This window comes from Ovis aries, chromosome 17 (genome assembly GCF_016772045.2).
Source record: "Ovis aries strain OAR_USU_Benz2616 breed Rambouillet chromosome 17, ARS-UI_Ramb_v3.0, whole genome shotgun sequence".
In the NCBI taxonomy this organism is placed as follows: Eukaryota; Metazoa; Chordata; class Mammalia; order Artiodactyla; family Bovidae; genus Ovis; species Ovis aries.
The window spans coordinates 62,908,511-62,926,184 of record NC_056070.1 but is presented as its reverse complement, the minus strand read 5'-3'; the positions used below and the strand labels follow the sequence as shown (position 1 = coordinate 62,926,184).

Sequence of the window (17,674 nt, the reverse complement as noted above, 5' to 3'; positions counted from 1 at the left end):
GTACCTAAGCCCCGCCCTTCTCCCGTCGACCCCGCCCCCCACCGAACGTCCCTATTGGCTTGACGCAGCCCTTAGAACTCTCCCATTGGCCCATAGGCTCAATGGTTCCCTCAGGATCTTTCTCCTGCATTTTGTTGCAGACCACAATGCACCGCTCTCGGCGTCGGTTTCCCCGGCAATGGGCCGCACGAGGTGAGGCCCAAACATCGCGAAGATGGTGCAGGGGCGGGGTGGCGAGGACGTACCCGGGACTAGAGAGATGCAAAGGGAGCTTCCGCCAGGGCCGAGAGAAATGATTACAAGTTTTCGGAGGTTGTCCCAGGATGCATTCGCGAATAAAGACAGTCTTTGGAAGTTGCGTATTCTACGTGTCCCCTCGCCCCCCGAGGTCAGAAAGAACTACCCTTTCGACTGAGGTAGTCAGTCCCTTCACAAAAGGGTATCTCTTAAGCTGGGAGGACTTCTTGAGCGAGTGATCGATACAGTCTCAGAAAAGAAGCCCTAGGGTTTGGTTTAATGCTCTGCTGTCTCACTGTTGAAATTCTTTTTAATTTTATTTTAAACAAGGAACGCCACATTTTGATATTGCATTGAGCCATGCAAATTACGCAGCCGGACTGCCTCTGAAATATAGGGGGTGGGGGGTGTCGGAGATCCTCAGGAATGAAAGAGGGCTTCCTTATAAATTAAAGATTATTCTCAAGAGTGGAGTCTCCCGGCTGGGCAATGCTGATCTCCGTTAAGGGGGTGGGGGACCCTCTGGGTGGATTTGGGAGTGCTGATGTGGGGTGTGACCAGGGTAGGGCTTCTTGCTCTGATGAGGCAGTCTTTCCGGTGTGGGAGTTTCTCGGTGGCGATTTAACTCTAGGGCCGTGGTGTCCTAATAAATAGGCATCCCTCAGAGGTATTTCCTCTGGTTTAGGGAGACTACGCTAAGCTAAGCTAAGTCACTTCAGTCGTGTCCGACTCTGTGCGACCCCATAGACGGCAGCCCACCAGGCTCCGCCGTCCCTGAGATTCTCCAGGCAAGAACACTGGAGTGGGTTAGTAATTAAAAAAGGACTTGGGGTGGAGGATTGGGAGCAGGGTCAGGTCTGGCTTTAAATACTTAAATATTAGCCCTGTCATCTTACTAGAAACCCCTCGGGGTTTCTAATCTGTAAAGGGACTAAATATAAAAGGAAACCACTACATAGGTATATTGGGAGTATTACATAAACTAGTGCATTTGAAGTTCTCTGCACATAGCAAGGAGTCGCAAAGAATCAGATAGGACTGAGTGACTTCACTTTTTTTTTTTCTGAATTAGTGAGAGTGGGTGGTCAAGTAGAAATAGGCAGAAATATAAACAGAAAGCTTTTGGTTACATGGTTAAACTGGTAACTTGTTTATAGGCTTTCCTGGTGGCTCAGATGGGAAAGAATCCGCCCACAATGCAGGAGACCAGGGTTCAATCCCTGGGGTGGGAAGATCTCCTGAAGAAGAGAATGGCTACCCACTCCAGTATCCTTGCCTGGAGAATTCCATGGACAGAGGAGCCTGGAGGGCTACCAGTCCATAGGGTCACAAACAGTCAGACACGACTGAGACACTAACGCTTTCACGCTTTTGTTCAATGCATTTGAAGTACTCTGCTCATGGCAAGGGCTGGAAGAATTTTGCCAATAACTGTCAACTTAGGGAACTGTCCCAAGAGTCATGACAAGGTTTTGAACTAACACTTCAATGCCTATAATGTGTTTTTCAACTTCCATAAACAAGTTACCAGTTTAACCATGTAACCAAAAGCTTTCTGTTTATATTTCTGCCTGTTTCTACTTGACCACCCACTCTCATTAACCCAGGGGAAAAAAAAGAAAAGGGAAGTTGCTCAGTCCTGTCTGACTCTTTGCAACCCCATGGACTGTAGCCTGCCAGGCTCCTCCATCCATTGGGTTTTCCAGGCAAGAATACTGGAATGGGTTGCTGTTTCCTTCTCGGGGGATATTCCTGACCCAGGGGTCAAACCTGGGTCTCTGGCACTGCAGGCAGACTCTTTACCATCTGAACCAGCAGGGAATCCAGAGCCCCTTACAATTTGATCAAAGGCACACAAGAGTCAAAGAGAAACAGGTGGGAATAATCAGAAACTCTGGTAGGACACATGCTTATCAATTAAATTAGGAGGCTTTTCCCAGTTTCAGGTTTCCAGTGGTGGGGTTATTTATTTGAGGACTTAATGTAGTTCTACCTGGTGTTATTCTTGAAGAAGTTGCATTGGCAACAAGAGGGGGGCTGGGTTAGTGCTTCTACCTAACTTGGGTGTATGATTCAGAGCTAAGGAATCTATGATGCCAGAGCCCAAATCTCTCTTGGGGGCCTTTAATTTTCATAGATATAGTTTTTACTCCCTGTGATCCATGGTTTGACCAGCTTCTCCTTGTTTGAACAGAAAGAGCTGAGAGTCCTTAAAGGGATGAGGTAAAACAGCCGCTGTGTATCAAGTGGTTGCCTACCAGCCAGTGCTTTGCAGTCACTCAGTTGTTCTTCACAACAGCTGTGCCTAGGACCCCTTTGCTCCTATCTCCCTCTTGCCATAACTTCTGCTCATTTAGATTTCAGTAGAAGGAGGCTCAAATACCTCCTTCCCTAGGGAATCATCTCTACTTACCCTCTATCACCACATTCAGTTGCTCTCTATTGAAATAACTATTATTTATTTCCTCTATGGTACTTGCCTCATTTATTCCTTCAGAATAAATTCACGTGAATTATCTCATGTATTTATTTGCTTGGTTATTATCTATCTGTCCCTGCCTGTCTTGTTCACTGCTGCATCTTCAGCTTCGAATTCAGCGTCTGCCACATAGCATGCATTGACTTAGATATGCATTGAATTAAATATACCATGTCTTGGTTCTTCCCTGGTGGTCTAGTGGCAAAGACTGCGCTCCCAGTGCAGGGGCCCCAGGTTCTATCCTTGGTTGAGGAACCAGATCCCACATACTGCAACTAAAGATTCCAAGTGCTGCAACTAAGACCCAGCACAGTCAAATAAATATATATTTTTAAAAATACCAGGTCTTATTTCCCCATTTTACAGATTAGAAAACTGACTTTCATTAAAAGCTTAAGCTGTTAATTAATGAATAAATTCCAGGTCTGGATGACCCTAAAATCCATTCTCTTAACTTCAATATTACTCTAATACATTTAGCTAAGGAGCTAAGGAGACAGTGTGCATTTTTCTTACAGTTTGAAGAAAAGGAGATTGAAATGGGATGATATTAAGGTTTTCTAACAGATAAGAGGATTTGTTCAATAAATGCCTATAGGTTTTTTCCCATTTATAGCACCTGCCTTCCCTAGAGTCTCCTGTGTTTTTTGCCCATCTCAACCAGCTCTTGACCCTAATTATTTCCTTTTAATTGAAGGAAGAGCACTGTCAGACACTCATGCTTTTCTGGCCTGTGTTTAACCCCAAGAGATCTTTTGAGGGTTACTGTTTCTAGTAACCAGCTGCCTTTTTCATTCCTTTACCATTTATTTTTGCAAAATCATTTCTCATTTCCTATGTGCTTATAGGATATTTATTGAGGCAGGCAATAAATATCTCCTAGTTGTGAATGAAATGTACTGTGTAGGATTTGGATGCTTGAAATATTCACCCAGAGTAAGGTACAGCCCCATCCTCGAGTTTCTGGTTCACAATAACCTAATCTTTCCAACATCATAGGGGGCAAGCAGGTAACATTGAATGAGCTGAGGGAAGAGGTAGAATAGGGAGTGGAGGGGGCTGTGGCAAACAGAGAAACCTGTTTAAAGGTGCCAGTCAGGGAATTCCGTGGTGGTCCAGCAGTTAGGACTCTGTACTTCCACTGCAGGGGACATGAGTTCAATCTCTGGTCGGGGATCCTGAAAGCAGTGGGGCCAAAAAAATAAAGGTGCCATGTTGCCACTTGGGAATATTGACCCAGTTTTGCTAAATCATCTGATTTTCAAGAGAGACCAGAAATTGGAATTATTTTTATTATAAATACCATCATTTTCAAATTTGGTCACAAATTCATTTCTTAAAACACAGTGCAGGACTTCCCTGGTGGCACAGAGGATAAGAACCCACCTGCTAGTGCTGGAGACACAGGTACAATACCTGGTCCAGGAAGATCCCACGTACCTCAGAGCAACTAAGCCCACCACCACTGGTGACCCTGCACTCTAGGGCCCATGAGCCACAACTCATGAGCCTCTGTGCCCCCAGGCTTCAGCAGTACCTGAACCGTGAACTTCCAGATGTTCAAGCTGGATTTAGAAAGGGCAGAGAAACCAGAGATCAAATTGCCAACATCTGTTGGATCATAAAAAAGAACGAGAGTTCCAGAAAAACATCTATTTCTGCTTCATTGACTACGCCAAAGCCTTTGACTGTGTGGATCACAAAAAACTGGAAAATTCTGAAAGAGATGGGAATACCAGACCACCTGACCTGCCTCCTGAGAAATCTGTATGCAGGTCAAGAAGCAACAGTTAGAAATGGACATGGAAAAAGAGACTAGTTTCAAATCAGGAAAGGAGTACGTCAAGGTTGTATATTGTCACCCTGTTTATTTAACTTATATGCAGAGTATGTCGTGCGAAATGCCAAGCTGGGAGAAACACAAGCTGGAATTAAGATTGCCAGGAAAAATATCAATAACGTCAGATACGCAGATGACACCACCCTTATGGCAGAAATCGAAGAAGAACTAAAGAGCCTCTTGATGAAAGTGAAAGAAGAGAGTGAAAAAGTTGGCTTAGAACTCAACATTCAGAAAACTAAGATCATGGCATCTGGTCCCATCACTTCATGACAAATAGATGGTGAAACAATGGAAACAGTGACAGCCTTTATTTTTTGGGTTCCAAAATCACTGCAGATGGTGACTGAGGCCATGAAATTAGAAGACGCTTGTTCCTTGGAAGGAAAGTTATGACCAACCTAGACAGCATATTAAGAAGCAGAGACATTGCTTTGCCAACACAGGTCCATCTATTCAAAGCTATGGTTTTCCCAGTAGTCATGTATGGATGTGAGAGTTGGACTATAAAGAAAGCTGAGTGCCGAACAACTGATGCTTTTAGCTTTTGAACTGTGGTATTGGAGAAGACTCTTGAGATTCCCTTGGATTGCAAGGAGATCAAACCATTCAATCCTAAAGGAAGTCAGTCCTGAATATTCATTGGAAGGACTGATGCTAAAGCTGAAACTCCAATACTTTGGCCACCTGATGGGAAGAAATGACCCTGATGCTGGGAAAGATTAAAGGCAGGAGGAGAAGGAGACAACAGAGGATGAGATGGTTGAATGGGATCACCGACCCGATGGACATGAGGTTGAGTAAGCTCTGGGAGTTGGTGATGGACAGGGAAGCCTAGCATGCTGCAGTCCATGGGGTTGCAAAGAGTCGGACACAAATGAACAAGTGAACTGAACTGATATATGTGTGTGTGTGTGTGTGTGTGTGTGTGTGTGTGTGTGTGTGTGTGTGTGTGTGTGTGTATTTGGTCTTTGTCCAAGGATCCTGGCACAGAACTCTTAAAACCTTGAAAATATTTTAGTGCTAAGAGCATCATTTGTTACCATGATGAGCCCCTATCAACTACACTGGAGTTTAGGTAATGTGGTAACTCTTTGTGAGGAGGGGGGCAAGATGTTTCAGATATACATATAGTTTCAGATATCTGGATAGCTGGTCACCAGAGGAAAGAAACAACCATGTGATTAGAGAGTTAAAACTTACAGCCCTGTTTTCCTTCCCATGTCCCCTTCCCCTTCTTACCCATCTCCTGACCTCCTGGGATGGGAGAGTGGCTGGAGATTGAGTTCAGTCACCAGTAGCCATGCCCATGTACTGAATTCTCCATATAAACTCCCAAAACCATGAAGTGCTATGAGGGTGGCACACTCTGAGAGGACATGGGAACTCTGGACCACCCCATCCCCCAATACCCTGCCTTATGCATCTTCACCACTTGGCTGTTCCTGGAGATGTATCTTTTATAATAAATCTGTAATAGTAAGTAGAGTACTTTCCTAAGTTCTGTGAGTCATTCTAGAGAATTATCAAACCTGAGGAGGCAATTGTGGGAAGCCAAATTTGTAGTTAGCTGAGCAAAGTGAGGGTAACCTGGGAACGCTGTTTGCAGCTGGCGTCTGAAATGGGGGCAGTCTTGTGGGACTGTGCCTTTAGCCTGTGGGTCTGCACTAACACTGGGAATCAGTGTCAGAACGGAGTTGTTGGACATCTAGTTGTTGTTGGAGAAGTGATGTGGAAAAAATAAGTATTTGATGTTATAAAAACAAACAGGGAATTCCCCGGTGATCCAGTGGTTAGGACTTCACAATTTCACTGTGAGGGTGGTGGGTTCAATCCCTGGTTGGGGAACTAGGATATCACAAGCCCCACGGCACAGTACAAAATGTAAATAAATAAACATGGTATCAGAAGTGATGTCAGAAATGACACCACAGAAGGGAAGGGACGAAGGGACCTGCCTGTGATTACACAGTGAGTTAGTTATGGAACCAGATTTCGAAGATCCTGATCTAACTCTCAACCTAGTGCTCTTTCCATCACATCAAATAGGTTGGCTTTATTTACCCTTGGGTGCTGGAGATTTCACACTTTCTGGAAATAAATGGAGTGTGGCCTATTCTGACTACTTGGCATAGGATGTTTGCTGAATATATGCTGAATAAATGAGTGTGTCCAGCACCAAAATGCCTGCGCTCAGAGCTACATGAAGACAGTATCTGATGTAGTTTTGATTGGCAGCAGGGAGGGTTCAGCTCATTACGAGCACCGGGGCTTGGGGGTTGAGGGTGGGGTTCCATGAGAAGGCAAGAAAGTAGGGACTCAACAGCATTTTTGGTTTATCAGCACCAGGTCATCAGATGTAGAGAGCCCAGGAATAGATCATTTCCACAGACCTCTGGAAGTTCAGATGATGCTACAGTAAACCCACTATGATTCCACCAAACAGAAACCCCTGAGACATATCCTAAATCATGGTTTTTACCCTCATGATTTTTACCACAACTGCACCCTACTTCTGTTGTTATTTCTTCAACATTTTTTCTTTAATTAAACTCCCTATTTTTAATAAGCATATTTTAAAAAGGTAAATCTGGATCATTCCATAAATGGAAAACTAGTCTCATTCATTATAAATAAAAAATAACTATAAAATATAAATAATATTAAAATGTAAAATGTTGGATTTCCCTGGTGATCCGGTGATGAAGAATTGCCTGTCGGTGCAGGGGACATAGACTCGATTCCTGGCCCAGGAAGATTCCAGAAGCTGTGGAGCAACTACACCCATGGGCCACAGCTACTGAAGCCCACGTGCCCTAGAACCAGTGTTCCACAAGAAGAGAAGCCAGCACAGTGAGAAGCCCATGCACCACAACTAGAGAGTGGTCCCTGCTCACCACAACTGGAGAAAGCCTACGTGCAGTCCAGAAGACACAGTGCAGCCAAAAATTAATTAATTAAATTTAAAAAGAATATAAAAGGTCTATCCTCATAGTGCTGAGCTTACCTGGGACCCCACTAGTGATGTGTCCCACACTTGGGCAATACTGCCCTAGAGGAGAGTTCTTAAGGGCGGGCGGGTCCACGTATGGATTGCAAAGGTTTCACAAGTCCCCAGGAATTATGCACAAGATATGTGTTGTGCTCATAAGCATTTTTCCAGGAAGAGGATCTATAGGATTCAGAACCCAAGGAGGATAAAGAACAATTGCTCTACAATAACCTCTACTCCTGGAATGAATGCAAGATTCTCTCACCATGTCCTACTGAATTGACCCATCTGAGATTCCATAGCATTACATACCTGGGCAACTCACTCTATTCCACTCCTAGCTGCTAAATTTTCTTGAGAACCCTTCTGAGCCTGAAAACATGCATTTTCTACTCTTCCTACCAGAAATCATTTTTAGAGGGAGGCAAAACTGAGAGTATAGGCTTTGGAATCAGACATACCTGGGAAAAACCTAAGTTGTATGTCCTCCTATGAGTTAGTTAGCCTCTCAGAGGTATAGTTTCCTGATTTTTTTTTAAAAATATTTATTTGGCTGCGCCAGGTCTTAGTCTTGGCGTGTGGGACCAGGGATCTAACCCAGGTCCCCTGCATTGGGAGCACTGAAGTCTTAGCCACTGGACCACCAGGGAATTCCTTGATTTTTAAATGGAGATAATACCTTCATTGGAGAAGGAAATGGCAACCCACTCCAGTATTCTTGCCTGGAGAATCCCCATGGACAGGGAAGGCTGGTGGGCAACAGTCCATAGGGTTGCAAAGAGTCGAACACGGCTGAAGTGACTTAGCAATACCTTCACTGTAGGGTGGTAGCAAGGATTATATTAAAGAATACATCTTAAAGACCTAGCCAAGGGACTTCCCTGGTAGTCCAGCAGTTAAAATCCTGAGCTCCCCAATGCAGGGAGCCCAGGTTCCATCTCTGGTCAAGAAACTAGATCCCACATGCTGCAGCAAAGATCCTGCTTGCCACAACTAAGACTCAGCACAGCCAAGAAAAAAAAAAAAACAAACCTTGCCAAGGTCCAAAAGATGGTAGCTATTGCTGACTTAGACCTTATTATGTGCCAAGCATCTAGGACACATTATCTCCTTGACTTCTCACAACTCTATGAGCCAGATGTCAAGAGCTGTTGGTCTCTGCCTTACACAGATGAGGAAAATGAGGTTCAGAGAGATAAAGTCCCTTGCCTAAAGTCACACTAGAAAATGACAAGGGATTTGAGCCCTGCTCTGTTTGAATCCACAGTCCCACATAGAAGATGGAGCCTCTGAGCTGCTCCCACCCCTCCACCCAAGACGAATGGAGCCTGTGAGTGTCCTTGGAGGTTCTTAGCATCTCTGGCATCTGGCAGGAGCTCCCTAAATATATGTTGGGTTGATGGAAGAAAGAATAAATTCAAACTATTGAAAAAAATTCAAACTAACAGCATTGTTTCCTCTCAAACTTGACCCTAGATTGGTCCTTGACTGTCTTGCTCTGCTCTGAACAGATTTCATTTGCACTTTAGTCCCCAGACTCTCCCAGGGCCCTCAGAAAGCCCTTTGGAATTGTCCACAAGCACACTGAGGGATTTCTTGCAGGGATTGGAGTTCAACCCTCCCAAAATAGATGACACAAAACCACAACCTGCTCCACCTCCACCTGGCCACTGGCCCAGGACCATATACTGTCCCCAGCCCTGTCCAGTAGTCACTTTTCAAGATTTTCTGGTACCTCAAGCCCTTTCCGTGGACTGTGAGTTCTGTCACCAACCTAGCAGCTCCAGCACTCCCTTATCTGAAAGGAAGTGTGAAGAATATGACCTTGCAATCCCCAGAGTTGATTCAAGAACCCTTGTCCAGAAAGGAGAGGCTCTATGGGAGAGTGTGCAAGGCCTTAGGTCTCAATCTAGAACCTTTCTCCCCATGAAGAAGGGCTGGCACTACCCTGGTGCTGGCAGGGGAACTGAGTTTTGGAGCCAAGTACCGTACTGCAGTGCAGAGAGAATGAAGCCAGGCAGACCTGGGACAACTTAGGCAACAAAACACTTCCCTCTGGCCCATAGCCAAGCCTCGCCTGAATGGGCAGACACCTCCAAGGCCTGAGTGCTCAGCCTCCTGTACATGGGGGCAGCAGATACATTTAGGCACATCCAGAGAGGCCTAGTCAGTTAGCAGCTCCCAGTCAATAAGCAGAGTAACCTAGGGGAGAGACTAAAAGTGCAGACTTTAAAGACAGGCAGAATTGAGTGTGAAGCCTTACCCTGCCCCTACTAAGATGTCTGACCTTGTGTAAGTGACTCTACCTCTCTGAGCCTTGGTTTCCTCATCTGTGAAATGGGGATTGTAATAGCCCTTGTTTCTCAAGGACTATGTGGAGATTGAGATGGTACGTATAAAGCAGGTGATTTAAAGAATCTAGCGATGGTCCAATGGCTAAGACTCCAGGCTCCCAATACAGGGCACCCAGGTTCAATCCCTGGTCAGGGAGCTAGACCCCACATGCTGCAACTAAGAGTTTGCATGCCATTATCGAAAATCTTGCATATTGCAACTAAAGATCCTGAGTGCCACAACTAAGATCCAGTGCGGTCAAATAATGAATATTTTTTAAAATAAAAATAAATAAAAAATAAAGTAAGTGGTAAAGGACTTGGCAGGGCTTCCTTGGGGGATCATAGATAAAAGGATCCGCCCGCCAAATGCTAGAGACGTTGGTTTGATCTCTGGGTCAGGAAGATCCTCTGGAGCAGGAAATGGCAACCCACTCCAGTATTCTTGCCTGGAAAATTCCATGGACAGAGGAGCTTGGTGGGCTACAGTCCATGGGGCTACAAAGAGTTGGATACAACTTAGAGACTAAAACAACCACCACCACAACAAAGGTCAGTGATGCTAGCTATCAATTATCGTTAATGGCACCCTAAACCAGGATTCTTTACTTCAGTGCCAACATTTTGGACTAGAAAGTTTTTCGCTATGGGGGTGCTGTCTTGGGCATTGAAGGATGTTTAACAGCATCATGTCCCTAGCCTCTGCCCACTGGAAGCCAATGGCACTCACTCCAAGTTGTTAGCCAAAAACGTCTGCAGACAGGAAATTCCCTGGCAAACCAGTGGTTAGGACTCTGCACTCTCCCTGCCAAAGGTGTCAGTTCAACCCTGGTTGGGAAACTAAGAGTCCACGACCAAAAAAAAACCAGTCTGCAAACAGTGTCAAATGTCCCCTGGAGAGTAAAATTGCCCCCCCAGCCCCGGTTGAGAACCAGTGCCCTACATAATCTAGGATGAGTCTGAATGCCTCAGATCCCTCAATTCAGAGCCCTGAGTAAGGCCTACTTACAAAGGGATGGAATGTCTACCAATTATAGAACAAGTTCCCTCCTGCACAGACTGAGGCAGGACCTGACTGCATATGAGCCGCCTCTGACTCACTAGGTGACCTTGCTGTCACTCTTTAATTATATGCAAAGTAGCCCTAAGTAAAATCTCAGTTATTCTAGGGCTCCAGACAATGGGACAGGTAGTTGGTTTCTGACTTCTGGCATCTCCATTCTTCTTCACTGACTGGGAGAAAACCTGGCTTCCCCAGAACTCAAGAGTTCATTCAGACCTTCATTGATTGTTGTGGTCCATGCTCAGGTTGAAAAAGAACTTCCAGACATGAGGCAGAATGAAAGGAGAATAAAGTTTATTAGAGCAGGGGAGGGGGGTTTGCTGTCAGCACAGAGAGCGGACTTCCTGACAACTGGGGTGAGCCAACCTTGAAAGCGAGTCCTTGGTCTGTTTCTATAGCCAGTGGGGACAAGGAGCTGGGTAGGGGTCTTGAGAGTCATTTGCTGATTGGATAAGGGCTTCCTAGGTGGCGCTAATGGTAAAGAGCCTGCCTACCAGTGCAGAAGATGTAATAAGAGATGTGGGTTAGATACCTGGGCAGGGAAGATCCCCTGGAAAGGGCATGGCCACACACTCCAGTATTTTTGCCTGGAGAATCCCATGGACAGAGGAGTCTGGCGGGCTACAGTCCATGGGGTTGCACAGAGTTGGACACGACTGAAGTGACTTAGCACACACGCACATATACTGGGGGAGAGAAGAATAAGGCAAATACCTTCTCCTTATATGGGGTGGGAGGGGAGACAGGACATACTACTCGGGAGGGCTCAAAAATTCCGCAATAGTTACAGCATGGCGGGAAGGGAGATAAGGGTCTGGTTTTTTCTGTTTCTGCATTCCAAGACCCTCCTCCTTCACCGTGTTGCTTTATCCTTGGGCCATCACATTCATGACTGCTGACAGAGAGCCAGGTCCAGTGGCTAAGACTCAGTGCTCCCAATGCAGGGCGCCCAAGTGATCCAGTCAGGAAACCGGATCCCACACACCATAACTAAAGATCTCGCATGTCGCAATGAAGACTGAAGATCCCTCACGTTGCAACTAAGACCTTGCACGGCAAAATAAATACTTTTTTTTTTTAATCAGTAGGGACTTCCCTACAGGGGCAGTGACTGAGACTCCATGCTCCCAATGCAGGGAGACCCAGGTTTGATCCCTGGTCAGGGAACTAGATCCCACCTACTGCAACGAGAGATCCAACATGCCACAATTTTTACTAAGTCTAAGCTTCCTCGGCTCGCCACACGTAAGCTACAGTTGTTTACTCGTCTGTAGGCTGCCAGACTCCTCTGTTCATTGGATTCTCCAGGCAAGAATGCTGGAGTGGGTTGTCATGCCCTCCTCCAGGGGGTCTTCCTGACCCAGGGAGTCTTCCCTGACCCAGGGATTTGAATCCGTGCCTCCGGAGGCTCCTGCATTGCAGACAGATTCTTTACTGCTGAGCCACCAGGGAAACCCTATAGAACTAGAGAGAGAAGCACTGAGAAACTAAAGCCAAAAGGCAGAATAGAGTGGTACAGGCAGTAAGGAAGCAAAGAAAAAAGGATCTTCAGTCTTGCAAAATATCTCTAGGAAGGGCCAGCCTTTGGAATGGGTATGTTAATCTCTTCTTTTTATTTGCAGCCATTTACAGGTGGGCAGGGTCAAATAATCTCTCTATGAGCTGAACTGAGGAACCTGAGTTTAACAGTCTGGCGGAGAAGCAGCATCCTTTGAGGAAACCGCAATGAAAAGCAAGTCAAAGATACAGTTCTAACATGGCGTAAGAATTGGTTCTTCTCTGCAACACAACTAAGACCCAGCTCAGCCAAATAAATACATAATAAATAGAAAGAAATGTGTATTTTTCTTCGTCCGTTTCCTAGGTCACAGCTCCCAAACCCGTGGAATTTTCTGAGCAACAAGAGCATTATAACATGTTTTGTTATAATATTTGGTCTCATGTCCTCAGTTCCTGAAATCATTTCAGATCCATAAAGGTACAATGAGTGTCTTGTTATTCACAATAAGCTCCTTTCCACTACAAATGGGTTTCTGCTAATGAGCTGACTTTCGGAAACCACCTAAGGTGGGGGGCTGGTTGCCAGTGGAGCCAACCATGGGATTAAAGGCTTGGAAATTTCAGTCCCATCCCTGGCCCCCAAGGGGGTAAGAGGGGCTGGAGTTTGAGTTTAGATTCCAATGACCAATGATTTAATTGGGCTTTCCTGGTGGATCAGTAGTAAAGAATCTACCTTCCAATGTAGGACACCTGGGTTTGATCCCTGGGTTGAGAAGACCCCCTGGAGAAGGAAATGGCTACCTACTTCAGTATTCTTGCCTGGGAAACCCCATGGACAGAGGAGACTCGCAGGCCAAAGTCCATGGGGTCACAAAAGAGTAGGACACAATTTTGCAACTAAACAACGATTTAATCAACCGTGCATGTGTAATAAAGCATTCATAAAACCCCAAAAGGATGGGGTTCAGGGAGCTTCCAGGTTGGTGAACACGTGGAGGTTTGGCGAGGGCAGTGTGCTGAAGAGGGCATGGAAGCCCCCCCCACCCTTCCACCATACCTTGTGTCTCTCCCATCTGGCTGTTCCTGACTTACATCTTTTCATAATAAACCAGTGATTTAGTAAGTAAAATGTTTCTCTGAGTTCTGTGAACTGCTCCAGCAAATTAATTGAACTCAAGGAGGGAGCTGTGGGTACCTCTGACTTACAGTCATTTGGTCAAAAGTACAAGTAACAACCCAGGCTTGCAACTGGTTTCTGAAGTGGGGCTGAGGGGTAGTCTCATAGAACTGAACACTGGACAGTGGAATCTGATGTCATCTGCAGGTAGATGGTGTCAGGATTGAGCTGAATTCTAGGACATCAGCTCGTGTCCAGAGAATTGCTTGTTGGTGTGAGGGAGACTCTCACTCCCCACACACATTGTAACTGGTGACCAGAACCCTATTAGGGATGCACAAGAGAACCAAACAGGCAAAACCCCTTCTTCATGGAACTTATATTCTAGCAAGTGAATAAAGATAATAAACAAGCAAAAATATGTCTGACTCTGATAAGTGCAATGGATAAAAAAAATAGAATAAGGTAACCAAAGGGGACAGAGTGAGCGATCTTGTCTTAAATAGAGGTTTCCAGGCAGGGCTGTCTGAGAAGGTGCCATTTGAGCCAAGACTTGATGACCTAGCTCTTGGGTAGAGGATAACGTGTACAGAAGCCAGGGGGAGCAGAGAGGCCAGGCCAGGACCCTGCAATAGTCCAGGTGAGAGGTGATGGTGGCTTGGACCAGGACAGATGCAGCAGAGGCAGGATGAAAGGTAGCTGGATTCTGGATATATTCTAGAAATGGAGTGGACAGATTTGCTGATTGATTAAATGCGGAGAGAGGGAAAGAGAGGAGTCAAGCATGACTCCAAGTCTTGTGATCTGAACAGTGAGAAGAATGGATTGAGATGGGGAAGGCTGGCCAAAAGAGAAACAAAAACTTGTGTTGGCTATGTTAGTTTGAGATGCCTATTAGAATTTCAAGTGGAGATGTCAAATATGCAGTTGAATATATGTGTTCTGGGAAAAGGTCCAGGCTAGAGCTATCATTTGGGGAGTCATCAGATTATAGATGACATTTAAAACCATGGGACTTGATGAGATCACCACCAGCAGGAGGAATATGTGTAGACAGAAGAAAGTGAAGTTGCTCAGTCCTGTCCGACTCTTTGTGATCCCATGGGCTGTAGACTACCAGGCTCCTCCCTCCATGGGATTCTCCCGGCAAGAGTACTGCAACGGGTTGCCATTTCCTTCTCCAGGGGATCTTCCCGACCCAGGGATCGAACCAGGGTCTCCCGCATTCCAGGTAGACACTTTAACCTCTGAGCCATCAGGGAAGCAAAAGAGGTAAGGCTTATCCAGGTAGCAATATCCTCTGAGCTTTCACTGTAGGCCAGGCCCCAAACTAGGTGTTAGGTACGGAGATGTAAATCCCTCAGCACTTGCCCAAGAGAAGCTCCATTACTTATTTAATTTTTCCTGCCTAAGTGCTTTGGCCAATTAGAGGATAAACATTGAGAATTCCTGCCCTGTGTCTTAGTCACTTGCTCATTTTTTCAAGAGATATTTATCGAACACCTAGTTGATACAAGGCCCCCAACTAGGCAGGAGGGACATGAAAGGGAGCAACTCAGATGTGGCTCCTGTTCCTCATGGAGTTTATATTTTGTGTGTAGAGGAACTGGACAATGAACGAGATGCACATGGTATTTTGTTATAGCAGCCCAAACAGACAGAGTCCATTCACTTTTCAGTCCATCCCCTCAAACCAGCTTATCACAGTTATCAAAGTGACCACCATGCTGCTAAATCCAGTGGCCAGTTCTCAGCATCCTTCATTGGTGGACTTGTCACCATCACCGTTGCTCACCTCTCTGAAGCTCATTCTTTGCTTGGCTTCCAGCATCCCTGGAAGAGTTCCCCTCCTGTCTTGCTGGTTGCTCCTTCTCAGCTTCATCTACCTGCTCCAGCTCTGCTTCCTGACCTCTAAAGGATGAAGCGCCCTGGACCTCAGTCTTTGGACCACTTCACATAGTTTCCATCTTCAATTCTTTGAACACCACCTCTATACTCCTGACTCTTAGTCTATTCAGGATGCCGTCACAGAGTATCATAGACCAGGTGGCTTAGAAACAATAGACATTTATTTCTCACAGTTCCGGAGACTGGACATTCAAGATCAAGGTGCCAGCATGGGTAGCTTCTGGTGAGGGCCCACTTCCTGGTTCACAGACGACCATCTTCTTTCTGTGTCCTCATATGGTGGAGGGGGTGAGGGAGCTCTCTGAGGCTTCCTCCATTAGGGTCCCAACCCTATTCATTACCTAATTATCTCCCCCAAAGCCTCACCTCCTAACACTATCACATTGGGGGTTAGGTTCCAACATATGAATTTTGGGAGATACATAAATAGTCTATCTGTGTTAGTCGCTTTCCTGGTGGCTCAGATGGTAAAGAATCTGCCTGCAATGCAAGAGACCTGGGTTCAATCCCTGGGTTGGGAAGATCCTCTGGAGAAGGAAATGGCAACCCATTCCAGTATTCTTGCCTAGGAAATCCCATGGATAGAAGAGCCTGGTGGGCTCCAACATACGAGTTTTGGGGGATACATAAACATCTATAGGAACCCCAAATTTGTAGTTGCCAGGAAGAACTATGGGTAGACTGGTAATCCCATTTGTGGCTGGCATCTGAACTGAGGGTAATTCTTGTGGGACTAAGCCCTCCCTTAACCTGGGGTGGGGGAGGTCTGCACTAACTCTGGGTAGTTGTGAATTACTGGACACAGAGTTGGCATTGGAGAACTGACGTGGAAAAATGACACATTTGGTGCCAGAGGTGGTGTCAAAAGAAGACACCACAGTAGTCCCTGGGTATCTGCCTAGTGCTAAAGATACTTCAATAAAAACAAAAATTATAACCATAAATAGGAGAAAAGAAAAAAAGATAAATAATTAGTGATACCAAACTTCTGGATGGGAAAGCCAAATTTAGCAAGAATGGAAAAATCTTCCCCAAGTAAATTTATAGATTTAACACCATTCCAATGAAAAAACTAGAAGGTGCCATATAGAAATTGATAAAAAGATTCTAGAATGTACTTAGATAAATCAACTGGCAAAAATTCTGAGGGGATAAAAGGAACAGTAGAGGATACCTAGGCTTTTCTCAGGTACAAACTGGGAGGAAAGTACGAAGCTGGGGTCACAAGGTCTTGGCACCACTGAAGACTAACTTACTAAGTCAGGGACCTGAAAGTCAAAGAGGGTTTGACCAGGCTAGAGACCGAGGAGGCAGAGGTGGAGAAATCAATGTTCCAAGAAGTAGCCCCTGCAAGACAGAGTACAGGCTCTGAGACACAGCAGATCCTGGAGAAGCTGGCGGTCTGGGAGTAATGGGAGATGAGGGAGAGACTGGAGGCAAATCACAAAGGGTCAAGATAAAGGGGAACAGACAGGGCTCTCTCCAGAGGGACAGAAACTCTCCCCTCCACCGCTGGGACCCTAGTATCTAGCACAGTACACACAGTAGGTATTCCAGAAATAGCCTGCAGATCTTTTCATAAGTACGTTTAGGGACTTGATTGTTTTAACATCTGCAGGGTATTCAGAACTGCACATTTTCTCGTGTCGTTCTGATCCTCTGGGTGGACCCTGAGATGCTTCCAGTTTCTTAGGGAATCACAGTTATGAACAAATTTCCCAGCAGTTTGAATATCGCCCCCCTGCAGCCCCTCTTCCTCAGGCCCACGAGGGATCACTGGCTCTTTGCTTGGTCCTCTTCTGCTTTCCCTCTGGCTTCCCAACAAACACCCCTTTGCTCTGCATAGCTCCCCTAGGAGACTGTGAGACTATATTCCCCTCAGGCTCTAGCCTTCCCCCAGCTTTGAGTGTCTCATCCCATTTACAATCATCCTAGTCAGGGATATACAATAAACATTTGTATGAGCAGCTGAAACACTCAGGATTTACATGTAAAATCTAACCCAGCCGGGCTCTGACTTACGTTAGGGCTTCTCACCCTAAGTCACCGGTGGCTTTAGAGTGAAAAAGGAAGAACCCCCCCCTACCCCCACCTAACTATGGTTAGGAAAAGCACCAAGCTCTTTTCTCTTCTCCCAGCTCTCTTTGCACATGCTCTTCCTTCTGCCTGGAATGTTTTTATTTATTTTAGTTTTATTTATTTATT

The 17,674-nt window shown here is 45.6% G+C and overlaps 1 long non-coding RNA gene across 1 annotated transcript; it reads left to right on the top strand.

Annotated features, from left to right (window-relative positions):
* Positions 1–64: 64 nt before the first annotated feature.
* LOC132658049 (uncharacterized) lies at positions 65–7,505 on the top strand. Its single transcript, XR_009597055.1, has 2 exons — positions 65–192; positions 4,064–7,505. It is a non-coding gene; the product is annotated as an uncharacterized LOC132658049 (long non-coding RNA).
* Positions 7,506–17,674: the final 10,169 nt, after the last annotated feature.